This window comes from Ranitomeya variabilis, chromosome 2, assembly GCF_051348905.1.
Source record: "Ranitomeya variabilis isolate aRanVar5 chromosome 2, aRanVar5.hap1, whole genome shotgun sequence".
In the NCBI taxonomy this organism is placed as follows: Eukaryota; Metazoa; Chordata; class Amphibia; order Anura; family Dendrobatidae; genus Ranitomeya; species Ranitomeya variabilis.
The window spans coordinates 371,381,822-371,400,744 of NC_135233.1; positions in this window are offsets into that span (position 1 = coordinate 371,381,822).

Below are 18,923 nucleotides of genomic sequence, written 5' to 3' on the forward strand. Positions count from 1 at the left end.
TCTATTTTCTGCTATTAGTCAGTGGGCCTCTCTTTGCTAAATCTAGTTCATTCTTACGTTTGTCATTTCTTCTTACCTCACCGTTATTATTTGTTGGGGGCTTGTATTATAACTTTGGGGGTCTTTTCTCTTGAGGCAAGAGAGGTCTTATTTTCTCTGAAAGGGTTAGTTAGTTCTCCGGCTGGCGCGAGACGTCTAGAACCAACGTAGGTACGTTCCCCAGCTACTGCTAGTTGTTTGTGCTAGGATCAGGTATACGGTCAGCCAAGTTACCACTTCCCTATGAGCTGGTTTTTTGTGTTTGCAGACTTAGCTGGTACTCCTGAGATCCTCTGCCATTAGGATCATAACAGGACGGTATACCATCTAGCTGCCATAACATCACCCCAGCAGACCCCTTAAAGCAGCGTCGGTCACCCTGACCGAATACCATAGGTGGCGTCACAAACATATCCCTTTAAAGACCTTTCCCTTTAACACAGACGTTCCCACGGGCCACGGACCGGGTCAGCCACTGTGACATCCCCCCTGTGAACCGAAGGACCCGGTACCGAGTACCCCACTGCCCGCGGGGGGGCATATATATATATATATATATATACAGTATATGTATGTATATTTCTATATATATCTATATATATATATAGAGAGAGAGCAAAAAATTGTAACAACACACATATAAAAGTACTATGAGTGCAGGGTCTCTCAGCAAGGAGTCCCCTCCATGAAAAAGAATATATAAATTCAGAAAAAAAGAGGCAGCACTCCAGTATTTTCAAAAATACAAAATAAACTTTAATAGCCCTGGTGGTGTGGCGACGTTTCAGCTACAATGAGCCTTTCTCCAGAAGAAAGGCATTAAGATTATTTCTTGGTTTGATCACCAGGAGGGTTCATATTTATAGGGATATAATTATTAGTTTATTTTGTAATATATTTACCTATATTTCAATTTCTGCACTTTTGTTATATTCGAGACACTAGCCAACCCCATCATATCTCTCGTATCCAGAGGGAGTAATGCAGAACGTTGACCTGTTTATAATTAGTCCTGAGAAAGACCCAAATTTAATTATTTCCATTATGATGGTAAGGGAAATACTAGAGTTATTACCTCTCTCTTCCGCGCCTGAAATCCGCTGCCTCAGGATAACTCTTGATTCTGCCGTGTCCTGCAAACCGCACGTCCAAACTCTTGCCAACTTCTGTCGCCTCCAACTCAGAAATATTGCCAGAATCCATCCCTTCCTCAGCCCACAATCTACTAAAACTCTTGTGCATTCCCTCATCATCTCCCACCTCAATTACTGCAACACCCTCCTCTGTGGCCTCCCCTCTAACTCCCTTGCACCACTCCAGTCTGTCCTCAACTCTGCTGCTCGGCTAATCCACCTCTCTCCTCGCTACTCCCCTTCTTCACCCCTCTGCAAATCCCTCCACTGGCTCCCAATTCCCCAATGAATCCAGTTCAAACTACTAACACTGATCTACAAAGCCATCCACAACCTGTCCCCTCCCTATATCTCTGAACTAATCTCCCACTATCTTCCCTCACGTAATCTTCGATGCTTCGAAGACCTCCTACTCTCCTCCACACTTATTCGTTCCTCACACAACCGCCTCCAAGATTTCTCCCGAATATCCCCCATCCTCTGGAATTCCATGCCTCAACACGTCCTATTATCCACCACCCTCGGATCCTTCAGCCGGAACCTGAAAACCCATCTCTTCAGGAAAACCTACAGCCTGCAATAACCATTCTACCGCCTCACCAACCACCCGAGCTGCCACCTCACCAACCACCCAAGCTGCGGCTTCACCAACCACCCGAACTGCCGCCTCACCAACCACCCGAGCTGCCGCCCCACCAACCACCCGTGCCGCTGCCACATCACCAACCACCCGAGCTGCCGCCTCACCACCACCAGAGCTACCGCCTCACCACCACCAGAGCTGCCGCCTCACCACCACCAGTGCTGCAGTGCCTCCTGTCTCTTCCCCTTTATCCCGAAGAATGTAAGCCCGCAAGGACAGGGTCCTCTCCCCTCTGTACCAGTCTGTCATTGTAAATTTGTTTACTGCTAACGATATCTATAACCCTGTATGTAACCCCTTTTCATATGTACAGCACCATGGAATTAATGATACTATATAAATAAATAAATAAATAATAATAATTAATAAACGATAACAGGTCATCTGCGTTTAGGGCCATCCTTTCTTCCTTACTACCATATTTAAAGCTCTCTAGACTGGGGTGCCTCCCAATAATGCAAGCCATAGATTCTATAGAAAGGGCAATCAATAATGGAGACAGCGAGCATCTCTGCCTCGTTCACCTATAAAGATCAAAGCTGTCAGATTGTCCACATTAGCTGTCACTCTAGGGGACAGAGCTTTATATAAAAGCATAATCCACTCAATAAAGTTGAGGCCAAAGCCCATCTCTTTTAGCACAGCCCAAATATAACTGTGACACCCCAGGGTCCTGGTTGTCACAGTGGCGTTGCTTTCTTCACGGGAGAGTGATGTCACGCTTGGAAGTGAAAGAAGATCTCTTTCATCAGATAATCACAAAGCACACAACATGTTCACACTCCAGGCCAGAAGGGGGAGCTCTGATCCAGCTTGTGGGTGGCTCCCCTATATATATATTCTGGTCAGGAGGGAAAGTCAGTCTGAGAGTGAGTTCCAGTCAAAGAGACAGAGGAGAAGGAGGCAGAGGGGCTATGCACCTTGAGAAAGTGCTGCATCTCCTGGAAAGTCAGTGAGTCCGAGAAAGCCAGAGAGGAGCTTGTCACAGAATTTCAGCTAGGCGGAGCTGGTAAGAGAGGAGAATAGCTGAGCAGACGTGGGAGTCTGCAGCTCCAGGATTGAAAGAATACAGAAGGAACCACAGCGTGTAGTGAGCTGAGTGTGCAGGAGAGCGAAGCACAGGAGAGTGACAATTGGGGAGGACAGCAGCGAGTGGGCTACCTCCCTGACAGAGCGCAGACACCAGTAGCCGGACGACCAAGGCTGTGAGGGACTCTAAGGCTTACAGCAGAAACCGTCAGGACAGCCGGACTGTTGTGAATTCGCTTTTTGCTCCCTCTAGTGGTTACTAGTTTTTTGGACTCTGGTTTTTCTGTCATCCCCTTTATCCGCACCTGGGTCGTTAGTTAGGGGTGTTGCTATATAAGCTCCTTGGACCTTCAGTTCAATGCCTGGCAACGTAGTTATCAGAGCTAGTCTGCTGTGCTCTTGTCTACTGATCCTGGTTCCAGTTATATCAGCTAAGTCTGCCTTTTGCTTTTGCTATATGTTTTGGTTTTTGTATTTTTGTCCAGCTTGTTCCAAATCTATATCCTGACCTTTGCAGGAAGCTCTAGGGGGCTGGTGTTCTCCCCCCGGACCGTTAGACGGTTCGGGGGTTCTTGAATTTCCAGTGTGGATTTTGACAGGGTTTTTGTTGACCATATAAGTTACCTTTCTTTATTCTGCTATCAGTAAGCGGGCCTCTCTGTGCTAAACCTGGTTCATTTCTGTGTTTGTCATTTCCTCTTACCTCACCGTTATTATTTGTGGGGGGCTTCTATCCAGCTTTGGGGTCCCCTTCTCTGGAGGCAAGAAAGGTCTTTTATTTTCCTCTACTAGGGGTAGCTAGATTCTCCGGCTGGAGCGTGTCATCTAGAACCAACGTAGGAATGATCCCCGGCTACTTCTAGTGTTGGCGTTAGGAGTAGATATATGGTCAACCCAGTTACCACTGCCCTATGAGCTGGATTTTTGTATTCTGCAGACTTCCACGTTCCTCTGAGACCCTCGCCATTGGGGTCATAACAGTTTGCCAGGCCAGTATTAAATGTTTAATGCATTGCAGAAGAGGGATTATAAGAAAGAAGATCTGAGGTTTTTTTTTTTTTTTTTTCTCTTCTTCCCCTTTACCTCAGAGTGGCTATGCTTGCTGCAGACATGAATGTCCAGACCTTGATTACAAGTGTGGACCAGCTGGCTACTCGTGTGCAGGGCATACAAGACTATGTTATCAGAAATCCTAGGTCAGAACCTAAAATACCGATTCCTGAACTGTTTTCCGGAGACAGGTTTAAGTTTAGGAATTTCGTGAATAATTGTAAATTGTTTTTGTCCCTGAGACCCTGTTCATCTGGAGACTCTGCTCAGCAAGTAAAAATTGTTATTTTGTTCTTACGGGGCGACCCTCAGGATTGGGCTTTTTCGCTGGCGCCAGGAGATCCGGCATTGGCTGATATTGATGCGTTCTTTCTGGCGCTCGGTTTACTTTATGAGGAACCCAATCTTGAGATTCAGGCAGAAAAGGCCTTGCTGGCTATGTCTCAGGGGCAGGACGAGGCTGAAGTGTATTGCCAAAAATTTCGGAAATGGTCCGTGCTGACACATTGGAACGAGTGTGCACTGGCCGCTAATTTCAGAAATGGCCTTTCTGAAGCCATTAAGAATGTTATGGTGGGTTTTCCCATTCCCACAGGTCTGAATGATACTATGGCACTAGCTATTCAAATTGACCGGCGGTTGCGGGAGCGCAAAACCGCAAATTCCCTCATGGTGTTGTCTGAACAGACACCTAATTCTGTGCAATGTGATAGAAAAACCGCAAATTCCCTCATGGTGTTGTCTGAACAGACACCTGATTTAATGCAATGTGATAGAATCCTGACTAGAAATGAGCGGAAAATTCATAGACGCCGGAATGGCTTGTGCTACTACTGTGGTGATTCTACACATGTTATCTCAGCATGCTCTAAACGTATAGCTAAGGTTGTTAGTCCTGTCACAGTTGGTAATTTGCAACCTAAATTTATTCTGTCTGTAACTTTGATTTGCTCACTGTCGTCTTATCCTGTCATGGCGTTTGTAGATTCAGGTGCTGCCCTGAGTCTTATGGATCTGTCATTTGCTAAGCACTGTGGTTTTACTCTTGAACCATTAGAAAATCCTATTCCTCTTAGGGGAATTGATGCTACGCCATTGGCAGCAAATAAACCGCAGTATTGGACACAGGTTACCATGTGCATGACTCCTGAACACCGCGAGGTAATACGTTTCCTGGTTTTACATAAAATGCATGATTTGGTTGTTTTAGGGCTGCCATGGTTACAGACCCATAATCCAGTCCTGGACTGGAAGGCTATGTCAGTCTCTAGTTGGGGCTGTCGTGGTATTCATGGGGATTCCCTGCCTGTGTCTATTGCTTCTTCTACGCCTTCGGAAGTTCCGGAGTATTTGTCTGATTATCAGGATGTCTTCAATGAGTCTGAGTCCAGTGCACTGCCTCCTCATAGGGACTGTGACTGTGCTATAGATTTGATCCCGGGCAGTAAGTTTCCTAAGGGGAGACTGTTTAATCTGTCGGTACCTGAACATACCGCTATGCGTTCATATATCAAGGAGTCTCTGGAGAAAGGACATATTCGTCCGTCTTCTTCCCCTCTTGGTGCTGGATTCTTTTTTGTGGCAAAAAAGGACGGATCTTTGAGACCTTGTATTGATTATCGGCTTTTAAATAAGATCACTGTCAAATTTCAGTATCCTTTACCGCTGTTGTCTGACTTGTTTGCCCGGATTAAAGGTGCCAAGTGGTTCACCAAGATAGACCTTCGTGGTGCGTACAACCTTGTGCGCATTAAGCAAGGTGATGAATGGAAAACCGCATTCAATACGCCCGAAGGTCATTTTGAGTACTTGGTGATGCCTTTTGGGCTCTCCAATGCGCCTTCAGTTTTTCAGTCCTTTATGCATGACATTTTCCGGAAGTATCTGGATAAATTTTTGATTGTTTATCTGGATGATATTTTGGTTTTTTCTGATAATTGGGACTCGCATGTGGAGCAGGTCAGGTTGGTCTTTAAAATTTTGCGTGAAAATTCTTTGTTTGTCAAGGGCTCAAAGTGTCTCTTTGGTGTACAGAAGGTTCCCTTTTTGGGGTTCATTTTTTCCCCTTCTGCTGTGGAGATGGACCCAGTCAAGGTCCGAGCTATTCTTGATTGGACTCAGCCCTCGTCAGTTAAGAGTCTTCAGAAGTTCTTGGGTTTCGCTAACTTCTACCGTCGTTTTATCGCTAATTTTTCTAGCATTGTGAAACCTTTGACGGATATGACCAAGAAGGGCTCCGATGTAGCTAACTGGGCTCCTGCTGCCGTGGAGGCTTTCCAGGAGTTGAAACGCCGGTTTACTTCGGCGCCTGTTTTGTGCCAGCCCGATGTCTCACTTCCCTTTCAGGTTGAGGTGGATGCTTCAGAGATTGGAGCAGGGGCTGTTTTGTCACAGAGAGGCCCTGGTTGCTCTGTTATGAAACCTTGTGCCTTTTTCTCTAGGAAGTTTTCGCCTGCCGAGCGAAATTATGATGTGGGCAATCGGGAGTTGTTGGCCATGAAATGGGCATTTGAGGAGTGGCGTCATTGGCTCGAGGGTGCTAAGCATCGTGTGGTGGTCTTGACTGATCACAAAAATCTGATGTATCTCGAGTCTGCTAAACGCCTTAATCCGAGACAGGCCCGCTGGTCATTGTTTTTCTCCCGCTTTGATTTTGTTGTCTCGTATTTACCAGGTTCAAAGAATGTGAAGGCCGATGCTCTTTCTAGGAGCTTTGTGCCTGATGCTCCTGGAGTCGCTGATCCTGTTGGTATTCTTAAAGATGGAGTTATTTTGTCAGCTATTTCTCCTGATCTGCGACGTGTGTTGCAGAGATTTCAGGCTGATAGGCCTGAGTCTTGTCCACCTGACAGACTGTTTGTCCCGGATAGGTGGACCAGCAGAGTCATTTCCGAGGTTCACTCCTCGGTGTTGGCAGGTCACCCGGGAATTTTTGGCACCAGAGATCTGGTGGCCAGGTCCTTTTGGTGGCCTTCCTTGTCAAGGGATGTGCGGTCATTTGTGCAGTCCTGTGGGACTTGTGCTCGAGCTAAGCCTTGCTGTTCTCGTGCCAGCGGTTTGCTCTTGCCCTTGCCTGTTCCTAAGAGACCTTGGACACATATCTCCATGGATTTCATTTCTGATCTTCCGCTATCTCAGGGCATGTCCGTTATCTGGGTGATATGTGATCGCTTCTCCAAGATGGTCCATTTGGTTCCTTTGCCTAAGCTGCCTTCCTCTTCCGATCTGGTTCCTGTGTTTTTCCAGAACGTGGTTCGTTTGCACGGCATCCCTGAGAATATTGTGTCAGACAGAGGATCCCAGTTCGTTTCCAGGTTCTGGCGATCCTTTTGTAGTAGGATGGGCATTGATTTGTCGTTTTCATCTGCTTTCCATCCTCAGACTAATGGACAGACGGAGCGAACCAATCAGACTTTGGAGGCTTATTTGAGGTGTTTTGTCTCTGCTGATCAGGACGATTGGGTGACATTCTTGCCGTTGGCTGAGTTTGCCCTTAATAATCGGGCTAGTTCCGCCACCTTGGTTTCGCCTTTTTTCTGCAACTCTGGTTTCCATCCTCGCTTTTCTTCGGGTCATGTGGAGCCTTCTGACTGTCCTGGGGTGGATTCTGTGGTGGATAGGTTGCAGCGGATCTGGAATCATGTGGTGGACAACTTGAAGTTGTCACAGGAGAGGGCTCAGCGCTTTGCCAACCGCCGCCGCGGTGTGGGTCCCCGACTACGTGTTGGGGATTTGGTATGGCTTTCTTCCCGCTTTGTTCCTATGAAGGTCTCCTCTCCCAAATTTAAACCTCGTTTTATTGGGCCTTACAAGATATTGGAAATCCTTAATCCTGTGTCTTTTCGTCTGGATCTTCCTGTGTCGTTTGCTATTCACAATGTATTTCATAGGTCCTTGTTGCGGCGGTACATTGTGCCTGTAGTTCCTTCTGCTGAGCCTCCTGCTCCGGTGTTGGTTGAGGGCGAGTTGGAGTACGTGGTGGAGAAGATCTTGGATTCTCGCCTCTCCAGGCGGAGGCTTCAGTACTTGGTCAAGTGGAAGGGCTATGGTCAGGAGGATAATTCCTGGGTGGTCGCCTCTGATGTTCATGCGGCCGATTTAGTTCGTGCCTTTCATGCCGCTCATCCTGATCGCCCTGGTGGTCGTGGTGAGGGTTCGGTGACCCCTCACTAAGGGGGGGGTACTGTTGTGAATTCGCTTTTTGCTCCCTCTAGTGGTTACTAGTTTTTTGGACTCTGGTTTTTCTGTCATCCCCTTTATCCGCACCTGGGTCGTTAGTTAGGGGTGTTGCTATATAAGCTCCTTGGACCTTCAGTTCAATGCCTGGCAACGTAGTTATCAGAGCTAGTCTGCTGTGCTCTTGTCTACTGATCCTGGTTCCAGTTATATCAGCTAAGTCTGCCTTTTGCTTTTGCTATATGTTTTGGTTTTTGTATTTTTGTCCAGCTTGTTCCAAATCTATATCCTGACCTTTGCAGGAAGCTCTAGGGGGCTGGTGTTCTCCCCCCGGACCGTTAGACGGTTCGGGGGTTCTTGAATTTCCAGTGTGGATTTTGACAGGGTTTTTGTTGACCATATAAGTTACCTTTCTTTATTCTGCTATCAGTAAGCGGGCCTCTCTGTGCTAAACCTGGTTCATTTCTGTGTTTGTCATTTCCTCTTACCTCACCGTTATTATTTGTGGGGGGCTTCTATCCAGCTTTGGGGTCCCCTTCTCTGGAGGCAAGAAAGGTCTTTTATTTTCCTCTACTAGGGGTAGCTAGATTCTCCGGCTGGAGCGTGTCATCTAGAACCAACGTAGGAATGATCCCCGGCTACTTCTAGTGTTGGCGTTAGGAGTAGATATATGGTCAACCCAGTTACCACTGCCCTATGAGCTGGATTTTTGTATTCTGCAGACTTCCACGTTCCTCTGAGACCCTCGCCATTGGGGTCATAACAGTGGACTACACGTTACCTGTCTGCCCTAATACCCAGGAGACACAGTGGCACATGGAGCCCGGGTCGTGATAGAGACCCTGTAAAAAGGCTCAAGCCACCTGTCATACGGGTTTGTGTCCCACCTTTATGGAGGACAGAGAGAACTGTGAGGACCTTGTTCGAAGCCACAGGCAGCAAGGGGACTCTGAATTTGCTTCCAAGCCTGCTGGACCCTGCCTGTAGCTGTGATCTGGTGCCCTGGACTGTAGATACCTGAAGTCTCCAGTAAACCAGGTAAAGAGACTACAAACCTGTGTCCTCCGTTCTTTATGCATCACTCACCATCCTCACCTACATACTGGGAGCCCTGGGGACCTACTTCACCTGTGGGAAGTTATACCATCTCAGCTGCCTCAACATCACCCCAGTGGACCCCCATAAGCAGTGTCGGTCTCCACTGACCAAATACCACAGGTGGCAACACGAACACAAACTTTATTCTAAAAACCTTTAAGGACATTCCATTTAACATGGGCGCCCAGGGCCACGGACCGGGTCACCACCACCATGATATCCCCCTTTAAAACCCTCCGTCAGGAACAATATTCGCACTAACTTGTAATGGAACAATGTGCCTGTCAAGCGCAGGATAGAAAAATGCCTAGAATATCTAATTTTCTCAATTTCAGTGATCTAAAATTGATCAGAGACCTTCATAGGGATGTAATAAAAGAGACTACACATTATCAGGTGCAAAACAAACCCATTTACTGAACATAAAAGTAATAACTTTGATATACACAAATTTCAAAACTCCCACCAAATAGCCCCCAATGATATCAAGTAACGGTTATTTATATGAAATATCCACAAACCTTTCTCTATCCATTCATAAAACAAGCTAAATAAACAATAGTGATGACTAAATACATTACATACCAACCTTATAAAGTGTGATGTGTTCGGGACCAATGAGCCTGAGAAGCCAGCACAGCTATATCTTCCTTCCTGAAGCTCTGCAGACCAACTGTGGTATCAGGTTTCACACAGCACCTAGAGCCAGGAGACTATCTAGAGGGAGGGGGTTTCCTGAAAATCTGGTGAGAAGGGAGAAATGAAAGTAGAAGAGCTGCGCCTGTCAGATCCATTGTTCCTGACGGAGGGTACTGAATCTGGTACCGAGTACCCCTAGGCCCTGGCAGGCGACTCATAACCCCATACACACTGTCAAACACCTTGCTGGCATCTAGCGAAAAGACAGCTTTATGACTAAGGATGGAACAATCTACGTAGATTAAAGGCAGTTGATTTTGAGGGCATGAAACCTGCCTGATTGGGGTGTATTACCAAGGTGATAACCATGCTCAGAAGAGTTGTGAGGTATTTGGCCAGGATTTTAACATCAGAAGCTAACAGTGAAATGGATCTACATGATCCAAGTAGTTCTTTATCATTTACCTATTTAATCAAGACCACAATTATAGCCTGGTACAGAGATTTTGGCAGCTCACCAGACAAGAAGGCCTTGTTTAACATGTCCGAGCAATGCTGCACAATTTCCCTTTCAGACAGCTTATAAATTTTAATTGGAAGACCATCTGGCTATGGGACTTTGTCATTAGGTATTTTTCACTTCTTGAATTTCCTCCTCGGTAGTCGACAGATCTAGGAAATCCTCGTTGTTATCACTCAATGAGGAAAGCCCGAAAGCTAAATATTCCTCTAGCTCCTCCTGGGAGTGATTAACTTTGGATGAGTAAAGGTTAGACTAAAATCTATGTAAAATCTGCCATATTTTGAGTAAATGCATTTCACTCCGTGTCCCTTAACTTATACACTGCTCACAAAAACAAAGGGAACACTTAGGGTACCGTCACACAGTGCAATTTTGATCGCTACGACGGTACGATTCGTGACGTTCTAGCGATATCGTTACGATATCGCAGTGTCTGACACGCAGCAGCGATCAGGGATCCTGCTGAGAATCGTACGTCGTAGCAGATCGTTTGAAACTTTCTTTCGTCGCTGGATCTCCCGCTGTCATCGCTGGATCGTTGTGTGTGACAGCGATCCAGCGATGCGTTCGCTGGTAACCAGGGTAAACATCGGGTAACTAAGCGCAGGGCCGTGCTTAGTAACCCGATGTTTACCGTGGTTACCAGCGTAAAAGTAAAAAAAAAAAAACCGTACATGCTCACCATCTGATGTCCGTCAGGTCCCTTGCAGTCCGCTTCCCGCTCTGACTGTCTGCCGGCCGGAAAGTGAGAGCAGATCACAGCGGTGACGTCACCGCTGCGCTCTGCTCTCACTGTACGGCTGCACTCAGTCAGAGAGGGAAGCGGACTGCAAGGGACCTGACGGACATCAGATGGTGAGCATGTACGGTTTTTTTTTTTTTTACTTTTACGCTGGTAACCACGGTAAACATCGGGTTACTAAGTGTGCCCCTGCGCTTAGTAACCCGATGTTTACCCTGGTTACCAGCGAACCTCGGCATCGCTCCAGCGCTGTGATTGCAAAGTGTGACCGCAGTCTACGACGCTGGAGCGATACTCATACGACGCTGCGACGTCACGGATCGTGCCGTCATAGCGACGAAAATTGCACGGTGTGACAGTACCCTTAAACAGCACAATGTAACGCCAAGTCATTCACACTTCTGTGAAATCAATCTGTCCAGTTATGAAGCAACACTGATTGTGAATCAATTTCTCCTGCTGTTGTGCAAATGAACAGACAACAGGTAGAAATGATTGGCAATTAGCAAAACAACCAGCAAAACAACCCTTATAAAGCAGTGGTTCTGCAGGGGGTGACCACAGACAATTTTTCAGTTCTCATCTGTTTTGGCTGTTGTTTTGGTACCTTTGGAATTTTGTCATTACTCTCACCTCTACAGGTCCTGTAAAGTAGCATGAGGCGTAGTCTACAACCCACAAAAGTTGCTCAGGTATTGCAGCTCATCTGGGATGGCACATCAATGAGAGCTGTGGCAAGAAGGGTAGCTGTGTCTGTCAGCACAGTGTCCAGAGCATGGAACAGATACCAAGAGACAGGTCAGTACACCAGGACAAGTGGAGGGGGCCATAGGAGGACAACAACCCAGCAGCAGGACAGTTACCTCATCATTTGTTCAAGGAGGAACAGAAAGAGCTGTGCCAGAGCCCTGCGAAAATGACCTTCAACAGGCCACTAACATCCATGTGTCTGCTCAAACTGTCAAAACCAGACTCCATGAGGGTGGTATGGTACAAGGTCCCGATGTCTACAAGTGGGTGTTGTGCTTACAGTCCCACACCATGAAGTGTGAATGGCATTTGCCAGAGAACATCAAGATTGGCAGATTCAACGTTGGTGCCCTTAGTTCTTCAGGGATTAAAGCTGGTTCACATTCAGCACATGTGACAGACGCGACCGAGTCTGAAGACGCTGTGGAGAACGTTCTGCTGCCTGCAACATCCTTCAAAAATGTTAGGAGGCATTTCTTTGGAGGTCCGTACAGCCCTCCATGTGCTAGCCAGAGATACCCTGGCTGCCATTACGTACCGGAGTGAGATCCTCAGACCCATTGTGAGATCATATGCTGCTGCAGTGGGTCTGGGATCCTTCTGATGCATGACAATGCTAGGCCTCAGGTGGCTGAAGTGTGTCAGCAGTTCCTGCATGATGAAGGCATTGATGCTATGGACTAGCCTGCCTGCCCGTTTCCCAAACCTGACTACAATAGAGCACATCTGGGACATAATGTCTCTTTCCACCCACGAATGCCATGTTACATCACTGAGTGTTCAGGAGTTGACTGATGCTTTTATCCAGGTCTGGGAGGAGATACCTCAGGAGAACATCTGCCTCCTCATGAGGAGCATGCCCAGGTTTTATAGGGAGGTCATACAGGCACACACACTACTAAGTATCATTTCCTTGTCTTTAAGCATTTCCACTGAAGTTGGATAAGCCTGTAATTAGATTTTCCACTTTGATGTTGAGCATCTTTACAAATCCAGACCTCCATGGGATATTCATTTTGATATACATTGATCATTTTTTATGTTTTATTATTCTCAACCCATTCCACTATGTAATGAATAAAGATTTGCAACTGGGATATTTCATTCGGTGATACTGTATCTAGGATGTGGCATTTTAGCGTTCCTTTTATTTTTTTGAGCAGTGTATATGTGGTGCCCTAGGGTCCTGGTCGTCACAGAAGCATTGCTTTCCTCACGGGGAGAGTGATGTTACACTTGAAGGCAAGAAGGGATAACTGTAACCAGGTAAACACAAGCATGCACTCATTCACACTCCAAGCCACCAGGGGGAGCTGTTGATCCTATTCACTAGGTGACTCCCCATATATATGGTAGTTTTGGAGGGAAAGGTCAGAACAGTTCTTGTCAGGAAACAGACTAGATCAGTCTAAGGCAGAAGAGGGTTTACGGAGCTGTGTAGCGACAGTGCAGCAGTTCCTGGAGATATACAGAAAGCCGAATTGATTGCAGAGAGCATGCAGGAGAGCAAAGCACAGGAGAGGATACCAGTGGGAGACCAGCCACGAGCAGGCTGCCTCCTTCTGAGGCGCAGAGATCGGTAGCCGGAACACCGAGGTTGTAAGGGCCTCTACAACTTACATCAGAGACCGGCAGGGCTGCTGAACTCCAAGTTACCTGTCCGCCTTAATACCCAGGAGACATGGTGACACCGATAGATCCTGGGGCGTGCTAGAGTCCCTATAAACAGAGGAAACACCTAAATAAATACCCTCTGGGGCCATGAAGCAATGCATATAGAATAACCGGAAAAAAAACCACTTCACACAAGGCAACGTAGTAGAAAAAAATATATATATCTTTATTTGCACACTAAATGTATAAAAAAGCACAGCAAAACCCACAATGCATGAAGTACATACTTATCCACATAAGAAATGCTTCGTCCAAATGCTTTCGTCTTGCAAAACGCGCGTTGGGTGTGGTGGGTCCTCAGTGCGCTCCCCCAACTGGTAACTATACCTTGGTCCCTACATATCTGATATTATAGTAATTGCTTACAGTGTTACATGCCTTTTCAATTTGTGCTCATACAGGAATTTTGCTATATTGCGATATATGTATCCCCTATGTGGATAAGTATGTACTTTATTTACCTAATCTGTCAGTATGTGCCCAATTGCACTTCACTATCCTGTGTGGCACATTTTGGAGTACTAGTTAATTATTAATTAATTTTTTACATATAATGTGCTAATCTATTATGACATTAAGAAGTAGGATCTAGGGGTTGACGCTTTGAGGTTCTCCACCTTCCTTTTCCTGCATTGTGGGTTTTGCTGTGCTTTTTTATACATTTAGTGTGCAAATAAAGATATATATATTTTTTCTACTACATTGCCTTGTGTGAAGTGTTTTTTTTCAGTTATTCCCTACAAACAGACTCAAGTCACCAGTCATACGGGTTATGTCCTATCCTATACAAGGGACAGAGAGAGAGAACATCAGTGAGGTCCTTAACTGAAGCCATAGGCAGTAGGGGACTACAACACCACGGCGCTAGAGGAAGGCTTTTCCACCTGGATAAGGGGACTCCTAACTTGCCTCCAAATCGTCCGGACCCTGCCTGCCCTGTGATCTGGTGCCCCGGACTGTGGCTGCCTGAAGTCGACAGTAAACAAGGTAAAGAGACTGCAAACCTGTGTCCTCGTTCCTTACTGCACCATTCACCATCCTCCATCTACACACCGGGAGCCCTGGGGATATACTTCACCTGTGGGAAGTTATACCATCTTACCTGCCATAACATCACCCCAGAGGACCCCTTAAAGCAGCGTCGGCCCCCACTGACCAAATACCACAGGTGGCGTCACGAACATAAACTTTATTCCCTTTAAAGACCTTTCCCCTTTTACATGGGCGCCCAGGGCCACGGACCGGGTCGCAGCCACCGTGACATCCCCCTGTGAAGGCAGGACCCGGTACTAAGTACCCCACAGCCCTGGCTGGCGACTCATATATAAATGCAATATCTCATTGCGCCAATGCCAATTTAGCTAATTAGCGACCTGTTGCTTCTCCCTCCTCACAAAACTATTGTTTCTGAAATATACGCTTCTTGTCAGCCTGTTCCTATTGATATCCATGCAATTGCTGCTGGGCCTCCTTCCACTGCACCTGATTCAGTTATTATTGTGTATAATGTTTCGTATTCTCTAACTCCTCTCCCTTTCTTTGCGAGTTCTCTTTCACCATCTTTATTAGTATTAGAGTAACGAGGGATGAAGAAGAAATATTGTGCAACCAGGAAATTCTGAACTGATTTACTTACAGGGCTTTTGGAGTTATCAGCGTATTCACCTGTAAAGCTTCTGATGACATATAATCTAGGTTACTATACACAGTGCAACAAAAAAAAAGAAAAATAGTTTGGAACAATTATTTTACAAGTATACTCTGTTTATTTACTGAAATATCAATGGCCTCACCTGCGACCACACAGGGCATTTGTCCCCCACTTCCCGCTTGGTGCTTGGCGTGCAAACTGCTTTGGAATGTGTTCTGACATTGTTTATTGAAATAACCCCTGACTGGAACTGTTTGAACGGGAACGCACTCCTTTTATTTGGTAACATCATGACTTACTGCTGTGAGAACACTTGTGGGTGCAATGAGACATGGGGCAGTGCACACTCAGCCTATACTGTTCATATATGGTATTACTTCTAAAGTTATTTTCAACTTCGATCTTCAGGAGAACAGCGCTCCCCTGCCTCTCCGGCTTCCTTCCTCCCAGGAGTGGTATGCTCCTGATGATTGACAGTTTGGACCTGTGACCCATGAGAGTTCAACATAAAACTTTTCTTTTCTCCAAAAACTCACAAAGTAAGGTAAACGTTGTCCTCTGGATCTCAGTCGGGTCATCCAAGCTGTCCGTATCAAAAGCTGTTGCCACAGGCGGCTGCACCGCCGAATCCCTCTTGGGTAGGCCTGGAGGTCTTCCGGGACCCTAGAGTCTCCCCTCTCCAACTGTTGCCCCCTATGTCTGCTTAGGTGATTTGGGTGAGACAGCCCGCCTATAACTGACTGTCCTGCCGTAGGTTTGAAGTAAGGCCTGGAGCTCAATACTTCCTCGGCGTTTCCGGCCACCGGCTACGCGCCTCAGTAGGATGTTGCCTCAGCTTACAGCACGACTCCTACTGGTGTTATCTCCTTGTTGCATTGATCTCGTTTCTCACTCTTCACAATAAACCTTGCTTCTTGTCCTTTCTTGGGGTACCGCCGCAATGATGTGCAGGCGCGGTCCCGTAACGTTCTTTCTGTTCGCTAGGCCTCTGTCAGGATCCCACCCCTGACAGGGACCCCCCTGAATCTTCCCCTGCAACACCCTCTGCCACAGGATGTTGCCTGGTTCCAACCCAGTCAGCTTTCTGTCTAACTTTCTATCTAACCCCCAGTTTTACCAGATTGTGAGGAGTGGCCTAATACATAGCACCCTTAGCTCCCCCTGGAGGCCAGACTGTGAAGTGTATTGGTGTCTGTGATACCTGGTCAGGTGAACTCCTTCAGTGCCATCAAACGTACCATAGCCCCCCTTAGTGGCGGAGCAACAGTACTGCAACGACCAGGACTCTGGGGCGCTGCACTCCCCCCCCCCCCCGCCCCAATCCAGTACTCCTGGACTGGGAAGAAAACAACAATACATGACAGCAAAAAGACATACAATTTTGAAATGCAATAACAAATACATTTTTAACAGAGCTTCCCTTTATGGGAGGTGAGGACACTTGAACGTTACAGACATGGTTAAATACTTTAAATAACATACTATAAATAACTTTTCTTACCCAACCGGGTATTCTACTTAGTGCAATTTCTGAACAATAATTTAACATTGCCTTTAAGGACGTATGAGCTGAATCCACTAAAGACCTACTATAAAACACTATAATGCTAATCAACTTTTCTTCATTTTCCAACTTTACATTCGCAGGACCGCCTGTCTATCTGCCCCAGGCCTACTGCCTCTCGCTCTTTTGCAGGACCGCCCCATTCCTCATCTGGGCCTACTGCCTTTCTGCTACTATACACAGTATAGAACTTATCAACCTTCTCTCAGTTCAAGATCACTGAGCCATCTCTGTATGGCTCCTAGGAGGACTCACCGACTAACGCCATACGGGTCCACTTCCTGTCCTCATTCTCTAACACATCATTAAACATTTCTTACAATCAACTGACTGACTACATATAACTTTTACATGTAAGCATCATTATACTTTAAGTGCTATTGGTGAACGTTCCCTTTAAGAGGGGACCAAGTCTCTTGGAGGTAGTGCAACTTCTCAAGCTGCAAGTTCGTGTAAGGCAGGGACTCCTGTACTGTCTCCAGGAACAGTTTCTTCGCAAAGAGTCCTTTTCCTTGTAAAACCAGGAGGGAGCACCTTTAAGAAGGTGCAAACTATTTACAATAAGTTTGTAATCATGCAGTGTTCATGATCCAGCAGTTCTTTTCAACAGTGATGAACAAGAAACAAAACAAAAAGGCAAAAATAGGGATCCCGGGTAAACTAAGGGATCTCTTTAAGAGTTAACCCTAGTCGGGTCGTAGCAGCAGAGACACATAGAAAGACGAACAATTAACTATATACATTTTGTAAAGCATTTAGGGCTTCATAGTAAGTTGCAAGACATCAGCCGGTAGTGGGCGTCTCCTGACCGCGGCGGCTTCGGTCCCTGATCTCCGGCTGATGCGGTGTCAGTGTCAGTGGTTGGTCTCCCGGGTGCAGTCAGATCACCCGGTGTCTGGATTAGAAGGCTAACCCTGGTTGCAAGCTCGGTAGCCGCAACAAGGCGTATTGTAGCGATAGTAGCAAGATCTGTCAAGTCCGGATCGGTCATGCTCGGGGTAACAGGTGACACCTCTACAGGCCCACAACGTTGGACGTTCCGAGCGCACCATCCTTGTGCACTCCGGTGGCGAGTGTAGGTCACCTGGTCCCCTCTCATCGGTTGCGGAAGGGAGTCTTTACATTGCAACTGGTAACAAAGACGTCAGTCGGCAGTCCCGGTTCCTGTATGGAGCCCCAACCCCTCTTTGGGTGAAAGGCCAGCACAGTTCCCCGCTTTACCACGTCTTTCCTGCCGTGCGCAGGCTTCGGGTGTTGCACTTTTGGTGGGTCAATTTGTTCTATCTCTTTACGGTTTTTCCAATGTAAGATCAGGCATTGTTTATATTGTTCCCAAGAGAGCACAGCAAGGGTGAGGCCCTCCTCCTGGGTTCCATCTGGCCCAATCTGGGGGGTATCCCACTGGAAGATCACCCCTTCCCAGCTCACATCTAGGGGTTCCCCCATCTTGGTCGGTAGCGGAGGCACCAGCTTCCCCATCGTGTCGGGGGTTAGCACCACCAGCTCCGCTGAGAGGAACCGGTTACTGTCGGGGTGAGGAGCGGTCGTGGGAGCGGGAGCGGTCAGGAGAGCACGATCGGTTGGGGGAGCAGGAGCGCTTTCCATACCTGCGTCTGATATGATTCCACCGATGTCGATCTGTTCCATTGACAAGGACACTGGAATCGGCTGCAGCCCGGACCGCAGCTCCCCCAAGGTGGGCTCCCGATGTGGCTCCGCTCTCCATGGCTCCGCACCTGCTGGCTCCGTGGTCGGGATAGGTGGGCTCGGCTCCTCCGCCAACGGCTCCAAGGAGTTCAGATCCTTCAGCTGCGGTGGATTCGGGTCCGCCTCCGGTGGGTGAGGACAAGCCGGGATCACTTCGCCGTCGCTCGGGCACTCGCTGATCATCTTCGCTGTCCGGCATTCGACGGCAACGCATGCACCTGGCTCCGCCATTTCTCCAAGGTCGAGCTCCCTCTTCACCTCGTTCCCGCCGTTGCAAATCAGGGGGCGGTTCTCCTCTACTTCGGGGCAGGTCGTCATCTCGCAGCAGTAGTCGGAGGGGGCGGTCGCCGCTTTTGGCGCCGCTTTGGTAGTCTCCTCCCATGGCATGCCCTTCTTCTTCCTCTGCGCTCCCCGGGGCGCTGCAATGGCGGCGGTTTTGGCGGGAACTTTTGGCGGCAAGCGGCAATACACAGTCTTTGTAATAAGTCACAGTCCAAGCACAATA